Source organism: Xenopus laevis, chromosome 3L, assembly GCF_017654675.1.
Source record: "Xenopus laevis strain J_2021 chromosome 3L, Xenopus_laevis_v10.1, whole genome shotgun sequence".
NCBI lineage: Eukaryota > Metazoa > Chordata > Amphibia > Anura > Pipidae > Xenopus > Xenopus laevis.
In genome coordinates, this window is record NC_054375.1 from 4,884,086 (window position 1) to 4,892,621 (window position 8,536).

General features: G+C 44.2%; 1 pseudogene; it reads right to left on the reverse strand.

The window, feature by feature from the left end:
- Positions 1-233: 233 nt before the first annotated feature.
- LOC121401365 lies at positions 234-8,317 on the reverse strand (annotated as a pseudogene).
- Between the last annotated feature and the right edge of the window lie 219 nt (positions 8,318-8,536).

Sequence of the window (8,536 nt, forward strand, 5' to 3'; positions counted from 1 at the left end):
AGGTTGGATTTCCCTAGGTTAGTCCAGTAGAGAGTTGAATGTTAGGCACTAGCAGGATACAAAGGCATGTGATACACGGAGTGTGAGAATGTCAGACCATTAAGAGACTGTTATTGATGAATAAATACGAGTGGGAGACCAACATTAAACACAAATAAGAGCTGCCGTTATTCCCAGCCAACTGGTTGAGTCTCCGTCCCTTGCACGCCCAAGTCCAAGTTACTCTTTCTTCCAACGCTTTCACAATCGCCCAGTGGCGTTCCCGACCTTCGCCCAGTCTGGAAAGGTATCCAGTTGGAAGAGGCTGATGCCCCAAGTGTTAATGGCGACCATGATGATAGCGAGGCCAATCAGATTCACTCCCAGACCGGCTTTCACCTACGAGAGAGCAAAGTTGGGCGACGAAGGCACCTACTACTGTGTCTTAGGCTCATGATACAATTGGAGGAGAAACGCTCAAAACTGTGAATAGGAGGCAGGTGGGATAATTTTGGAGAACTCTGCTGCCTCAAATAAGCCAACGGACAACAAATTCCATAGCCCTTACTTCATACGGTGCAGAGTGCTTACTGATTGCTTAGGAAAGGGTAAGTTCAACATGGGAAGACAATATGCACCAAGTTCAATATCCAAAACGTCATCGCCATTGATGCTCTCGTTGACAACCCCACCTGACCCTAACCTACTCAAATTCATCCCAACCCATTGTGTTCTAAATGCAGTTTTCATCCATAACCCACCGAACCTACAGGTTTCAGGCTAATGAGAAGTAGAGAACCTACTGCCACTTCTACTTTTAAAGGACATGGGCCTGAATCCATAAAGCAAGGCTGCTACTTGGAGTTCACCAGTCCAGATGAAGCTCTAAAAGGGATTTTATGGTCCCCAGCCTGTCATCAATTTAGTAGAAAACTGGCCTCTGCCTATGTGGTCATGTCAAATAATCTGCCCCTGGAAGGAAAACGTTGGACATAAGAACAACGTTGAGGGTTTAGGTCTGAAACTCGACTGCTTAGGGTTGACCAATAAAAGGTGTTTTTTTTGGTCAACCCTAAGCAGTTGAGTTTCAGACCCTAAACCCCCATCCTTCAACCAAGTTCAATATCCCAAAACGTCATCGCCCATTGATGCTCTCGTTGACAACCCCACCTGACCCTAACCTACTCAAATTCATCCCAACCCATTGTGTTCTAAATGCAGTTTCATCCATAACCCACCGAACCTGCAGGTTTCTGGCCAGTGAGAAGTGGAGAACCTTCTTCCACTTCTACTTTTGAAGGCCATGGTCCTGAATCCATAGAACAAGGGCTGCCCACCTGGAGTTCACCAGGCCAGAGGAGCTCTTAAAGGGATTTAATGGTCCCCAGCCTGTCATCAATTTAGTAGAATCCTGCCTATGTGGTCATGTCAAATAATCTGCCCTTGGAAGGAAAACATTGGACATAAGGACAACGCACAACGTTGGGGGTTGTATGAAACTCAACTGCTTAGGGTTGACCACAAAAAGAAGGTTCTCTTTTTGGTCAACCCTAAGCAGTTGAGTTCCAGGCCCTAAACCCCCCATCCTTCTCTTTCATAAGAGATGTGTGCCCCTATTCCCCTTGTCTAGGATTACAGCTATGGCTAGTGTTTCTTACAGAATCCCCCATGGGCATCGGGGCAAAAGAAAAGGGCTAGGAAAGTGAGTGACTTACCATATCCCGAATGTGGCAATGGCCGTAGTTATACACAATGGCGTTGGGTGGGTTCCCAACTGGTAACATCACAGCGAGAGAAATGCACATGGTAACCGGGAATGAGCGTGTACAGTGGGTTAATGTGCAGAGCTTCCGACTGTAGGGAAAAGAAAGATCTTAATCATTGCGCTAAGCAGGGTTAACCATGAACCTGAAATGACTCTCATTTTCCAATTTCATTGTTCTTTAGAGGAGGAGGCAGTTAAACAATTTTCCCTTCCTAGTTAAACACCCTCATGAACTCCTCCTTATCTGGAAACCAGAGACACGTGGTTCACCATACTTACCAGGCTGCACAGAATGGGCAGGAAGATGGTCACGGTGGCCGGGTTACTGACCAATTCGGTCACGGCAGAGACCAGGGTGCAGGCCAGCAGGTGTGACCGCCCAGGAAGGAAGGCTACTGAGACATTCCATCTGTCGCCCGATCCAGGTGGAGAGGCCGGAGGTCTGGGAATGGGTTGTGTAGTCAGTTTATAGTATAGGGGGGTCCATAAGGAAAAGGTGACTTCTGATTGGTTTCATTAGTAATAATAGTAATTTCTGTGCCGTAAGTAGATTAGAGACCTACCTTACAGCTGCAGCAAGAGCATAGCCTCCTCCAACCAACACCACAATCTCCCAGGGCATGTGTCTCTGGAACTCTGGCCAAGTCAGCATTGAGTCCGTGTGTCCATCTTCCTCACTGTCATCACCCTCTCCTGTAATGAAACAAAACTGTCACTATCACTGCTAGTAGATCATGCGGCTATATTTGAATTTTTGGGGGTTTACATCCCCTTTAAACTCAGTTGCCACTCTAGTAATGGGCCCTAGACTGCCTGTTCTCTGCCCGACACCCTGGAAATGTCAAGTGCTGGGGTAGTTATTGGTTTTCAATGAGGGCCCATTGCAGGGTTCTTACCTGGTTCCTTCTTTCTAAAACACAGAAATGTGGGTTTTTTGGATGGAATGAGGAAGAGTAGGAATCCGAGTAGAACAGAGACGGTGGCGTCGGTCCTGAACCCCTTCCTTAAAGAAAAACAAAGCAATAGAAACACGTGGTACATTAAAGCATATTGTACCCCAATGTTCTATATATCTGTCACCTTGATATGAGCTAAGGGGGCCCAGTCCTGAAGGTCAGTTAGGGGGAGATTTTGGGTGAGTGTTTTATTTGTACCCTGGGTTACCCCTGGAACTATAGCAGGGTGACACCCCAATGTTTCTATATATCTGTAACCTTGTTATGAGCTAAGGGGGCCCAGTCTGAAGGTCAGTTAGGGGGAGATTTGGGGTGAGTGCTTATTTGTACCCTGGGTACCCCTGGAACTATAGCAGGGGGACACCCCAATGTTTCTATATATCTGTAACCTTGTTATGAGCTAAGGGGGCCCAGCCTGAAGGCCAGTTAGGGGGAGATTTGGGGTGAGTGCTTATTTGTACCCTGGGTACCCCTGAGAATATAGCAGGGTGACTGTTACCCCAATGTTTCTATATATCTGTAACCTTGTTATGAGCCAAGGGGGTAGAGAGAATATTTGGGGAAATAATAGACAGCTGTGAGGGGCTTTAAAAGGAAATAACCCTGACACCCCAATGCTAAAGGGATACACTTACTTCTCAAATAAAGACTCCCATCCAGGCACAAAGCCGGGCTCTCTTGTGAACCAAAGAACCGTCATTAGGACAAAGAAAAAGATGGTCACCTTCTCTGGGTAACTGTAAATATACACAACACCATATATAATACGTTATATAAACTATGATCTAACACCTGGGTGTAAATACTTAGTAACAAAGCAGCTGCGTGATGGCCGTGCACAATACATCCCCTTTAAAGGGACAATATATGAGAAATCATTACCTGATATCCCCCAATTTTTCATACTCCTCCTGGATTCTCCGCTCTGACAGCTCCTCTCGTTTGGTCTTTGTCTTCTTGCTAAATGAGCAGGTTTCCTTAAAGCTGGGACATTGATCACAAGGACAAATAAACTGGTTAAAAAAACACAAATTTTTGTTTGCCGTAGGGGGGGGACTCAACTCGTAGCTGTCGTTGAGTGAGGCATGCTGGGGGTTTGTATAAGACCAAACTCAATATTAATTATTAAAGGGAACATAAAGATCCTTAAAATCATCCATTTTGCCCTTCCCGAGTTCTCCAAATATAAACAGTACAAGCTTTATTAGAAATGCAAAAGAATTAGCCAATGAGGAATCCTGGCATTCCAACTGTTATCCAACATAGGGAGATTATTGGGCAATTTGGCAGCTGACAAACACCAGAAGGACAGTTACATAAAGTGATTGCCCCACACAAAACATCTCCCACTTTGTCTACTCACTTGTAACCAGAAGAGAGCCAGTGCATCCAAACCCAGGTCATCAAGAGGAAGATAATAGTTATGGGCACCGCTGAATACAAACCAAGTGCCAAAATTAACCAGCCTCGGCATCTGGATACCGGCTGCAAATAAGAGAAGAGAGGGGACATCACTCTGTGGCACCAATGAGAAACTATATGTCTCAGCAATCAGGCTCAGAGAGATAAGGGCACTGAGTATGGAGAAGCAGATACACTGCAGTAGAATAGATAATGGATTGATAGATGGATAATATGTGGATATTGGCAGATACATCCATAAATATATAGACTGATGTGGGTGGGAGGATAGATATGGATAAAGATTGATGGATGTGAGCTGGTGGATGGAGAAGGATAATGATAGATGTGGGTGGGTGGATATATAAGGTTGAAGAGATGTGGATGAGGATCAATGGATGTGGGCTGATAGACTTGGGGGAGTGGGCACATAGTTATAGTCAAGGGAGGACATATGTGGTTGGTAGGGTGGATAAATACGAGTGAGTATGGATAGATGTGGTTGGCAAGATTGTTATAGTTAAGAAAGGATATATGTGGTTGTTGGCTGGATAGACATGAGTAAGTACAGATGGATGTGGTTGGGTGGATAGACATGAGTAAGAACGGATAGATGTGGTTGGATGGAGAGATATGAGTGAGTATAGATAGATGTGGTTGGGTGGAGAGATTTGGATAAAGATAGATGGATGTGGGTGGATGGATATGGTTAGGGAAGGCTATATATGTTCAGTAGGATAGGTCTGCTTGTTTGATGAGGACAAAGTGTTTGGCCAGTGTAAGGATGGTTAGATATTATTGGGTGGGTAGATATGGGCAATGATGTATGGATGTGGGTAGATGGGTAGATATGGGCAATGATGGATAGATGTGGGTAGGTGGGTAGATATGATCGATGATGGATGAATGAGGGTAGGTGGCTATATGGTCGATGATGGATAGATGTGGGTATATATGGTCGATGATGGATGGATGAGGGTAAGTGGATAGATATGAGCAATGATGGATGGATGAGGGTAGGTGGGTAGATATGGGCAATGATGGATGGATGAGGGTAGGTGGGTAGATATGGGCAATGATGGATAGATGTGGGTATACTGTATATGGTCGATGATGGATGGATGAGGGTAAGTGGGTAGATATGAACAATGATGGATGGATGAGGGTAGGTGGGTAGATATGGGCAATGATGGATGGATTTGGGTAGATATGATCGATGATGGATGGATGAGGGTAGGTGGGTATATATGGTCAATGATGGATGGATGATGGTAGGTGGGCATATATATGGTCAATGATGGATAGATGTGGGTATATATGGGCAATGATAGATAGATGTGGGTATATATGGGCAATGATAGATAGATGTGGGTAGGTGGGTAGATATGATCGATGATGGATGAATGAGGCTAGGTGGCTATATAAATGGTCGATGATGGATAGATGTGGGTATATATGGTCGATGATGGATGGATGAATGTAGGTGGGTAGATATGGGCAATGATGGATGGATGTGGGTAGATATGATCGATGATGGATGGATGAGGGTAGGTGGGTATATATGGTTGATGATTAATGGATGAGGGTAGGTGGGCATATATATGGTCGATGATGGATAGATGTGGGTAGATATGGGCAATGATAGATAGATGTGGGTAGGTGGGTAGATATGATCGATGATGGATGAATGAGGGTAGGTGGCTATATAAATGGTCGATGATGGATAGATGTGGGTATATATGGTCGATGATGGATGGATGAGGGTAGGTGGGTAGATATGAGCAATGATGGATGGATGAGGGTAGGTGGGTAGATATGGGCAATGATGGATGGATGAGGATAGGTGGGTAGATATGGGCAATGATGGATAGATGTGGGTAGATATGATCGATGATGGATGGATGAGGGTAGGTGGGTAGATATGGGCAATGATGGATGGATGAGGGTAGGTGGGTAGATATGGGCAATGATGGATAGATGTGGGTAGATATGATCGATGATGGATGAATGAGGGTAGGTGGCTATATAAATGGTCGATGATGGATAGATGTGGGTATATATGGTCGATGATGGATGGATGAATGTAGGTGGGTAGATATGAGCAATGATGGATGGATGAGGGTAGGTGGGGAGATATGGGCAATGATGGATGGATGTGGGTAGATATGATCGATGATGGATGGATGAGGGTAGGTGGGTATATATGGTCGATGATGGATGGATGAGGGTTGGTGGGTAGATATGAGCAATGATGGATGGATGAGGGTAGGTGGGTAGATATGGGCAATGATGGATGGATGAGGGTAGGTGGGTAGATATGGTCCATGATAATTGGTTGTGGGTAGGTGGGTAGATAAGGTCAGTGATGAATGGATGTGGTGGGTAGGTAGATATTTATAGAGATGGATGGATGTAGGTGGGTGGAGAGATATAGATAATGCAGGATAGATAAGGTGGAACAGACAGACAGATAACATGTGATGCTGTGTGTACCATCCCTACTTCTTGAAGTGCTCCAGGAATATGAGGCTGGTGGAAGTTCCTATGATGGTGGTCAAACCTCCGATGGTTGCTGCGTAGGAGACACTGAGTGACAGGCACTTGCAGATCATGTGATCATGCCGGGACTGGTACTTCCCTTTGTCCTTCTGGTTTTTGGAGTCAGTAGGCGGCAGCACAAGGATTTGTGTCTATGGCAAAGCACAACATCATGGCTTTAGTTTCCCTTTAATAAATGCCCCAGTTCCCCCATACAATGGTATTTAGGTGCCCTTCCAAGGGTAAGACGTTCTGATATCAGGGGGCGATAGATACAAGATGCTAACTGGCTTGCGGTTGCTATGGTTTCCTGCATGGTCAGGGTCGGTCTCTACTAACCTGAGGGAGGGACTGACCATTGGTGGGAGGTTTCATGAGGATTGGGTTAGCAATCATGTGCACGCCATTCAGGTTCTGCTGAATCAAACACAACGATGGTTAGTTTCCCACCTCTACATGACATATCCCATTCCCCCCCCTCCGCAGTCTATTTTTCTACACGTTGGCCCTCTGCCCAAGGTCCCAGGTGATCAACGGGTCAAGAATAGGGGCACCGTGTTGCGATAGATAACTTCACCTGAGCCACAAATATCAAATAAATTAGGCCACTTTTTATAACAGGCTTTGGGTTGCCCTTAATTTTATCGCTATGCATTGGGGCCTTAGAAACATGCTGGCTGATATGAACAGGTTAGATACCTTGCTCTGGATAAGTTTGCTCAGATCCTTGGCTGTGGCCCTGCAAAGTAAGTCAGATCAATTAACAGCAGTATTGAAAAAGATACTCTCATACTATTAATACTACTAATACTGATAATACTATTAATACTGCTAATACTGCTAATACTACTAATGCTACCAATACTACTACTACTACTACTACTACTACTACTACTACTACTACTACTACTACTACTACTACTACTACTACTACTACTACTACTACTACTACTACGACTACTACTACTGCTAATGTTACTAATACTGCTAATACTGCTAATACTGCTAATACTACTAATACTAATACTACTACTACTACTACTACTACTACTACTACTACTAATACTGCTAATACTGCTAATACTACCAATACTACTACTTCTACTACTACTACTAATACTGCTAATACTGCTAATACTACTAATACTACTAATATTACCAATACTACCAATACTACCAATACTACTAATACTACTAATACTACTAATACTACTTATACTCCTGTGTCCCAGACCTCTAACCTAATGATAAAGCACCACCAAAATACTCAATTGGGGCTCACAATAGGAACAATCATGTTTGTATGGATTAAAGGGGATACAAACCTTCACTAGGGAACTCTCCCACTTGTGCCTCCACTTCTAGCTAGAACTCCACCTCAAACTTAAATACCCAACTCTCTCTATCAGAACCACCTTGCTGGTATTGAACATAATAGGGAAGGCATATGTCCCCTTTACGTTAATCGGAAACATTCCACATTTACAACTGAAATCACTATATCAGCATCATGGTTCCTCTCTGGTTCTTGGTGGCCCAGCCCAGTAGCCCACTGCATTACTGAAAGCCACTCTTACTCCTCATTGATAAAGATGAGCTCAATCGAAGGCTGGTTCTGCTTCTCACCCGCCCCTGCAATTAGAGAGAATGGGCTGTTGGTACAGGAATTTAGTGCCCTTCAGGTACTTTATCTGCATATGATTGAGAGGTGTTTCCCTTAGACAGTACAGTATGAGGGTATAGCTTATTGTGTGCCCAGAACATTCCTTCTCTGTATATTTGTATTTATACATATGGGAGGAGGTGCCATATTGATTCCCTTAGACAGTACAGTATGAGGGTATAGCTTATTGTGTGCCCAGAACATTCCTTCTCTGTATATTTGTATTTATACATA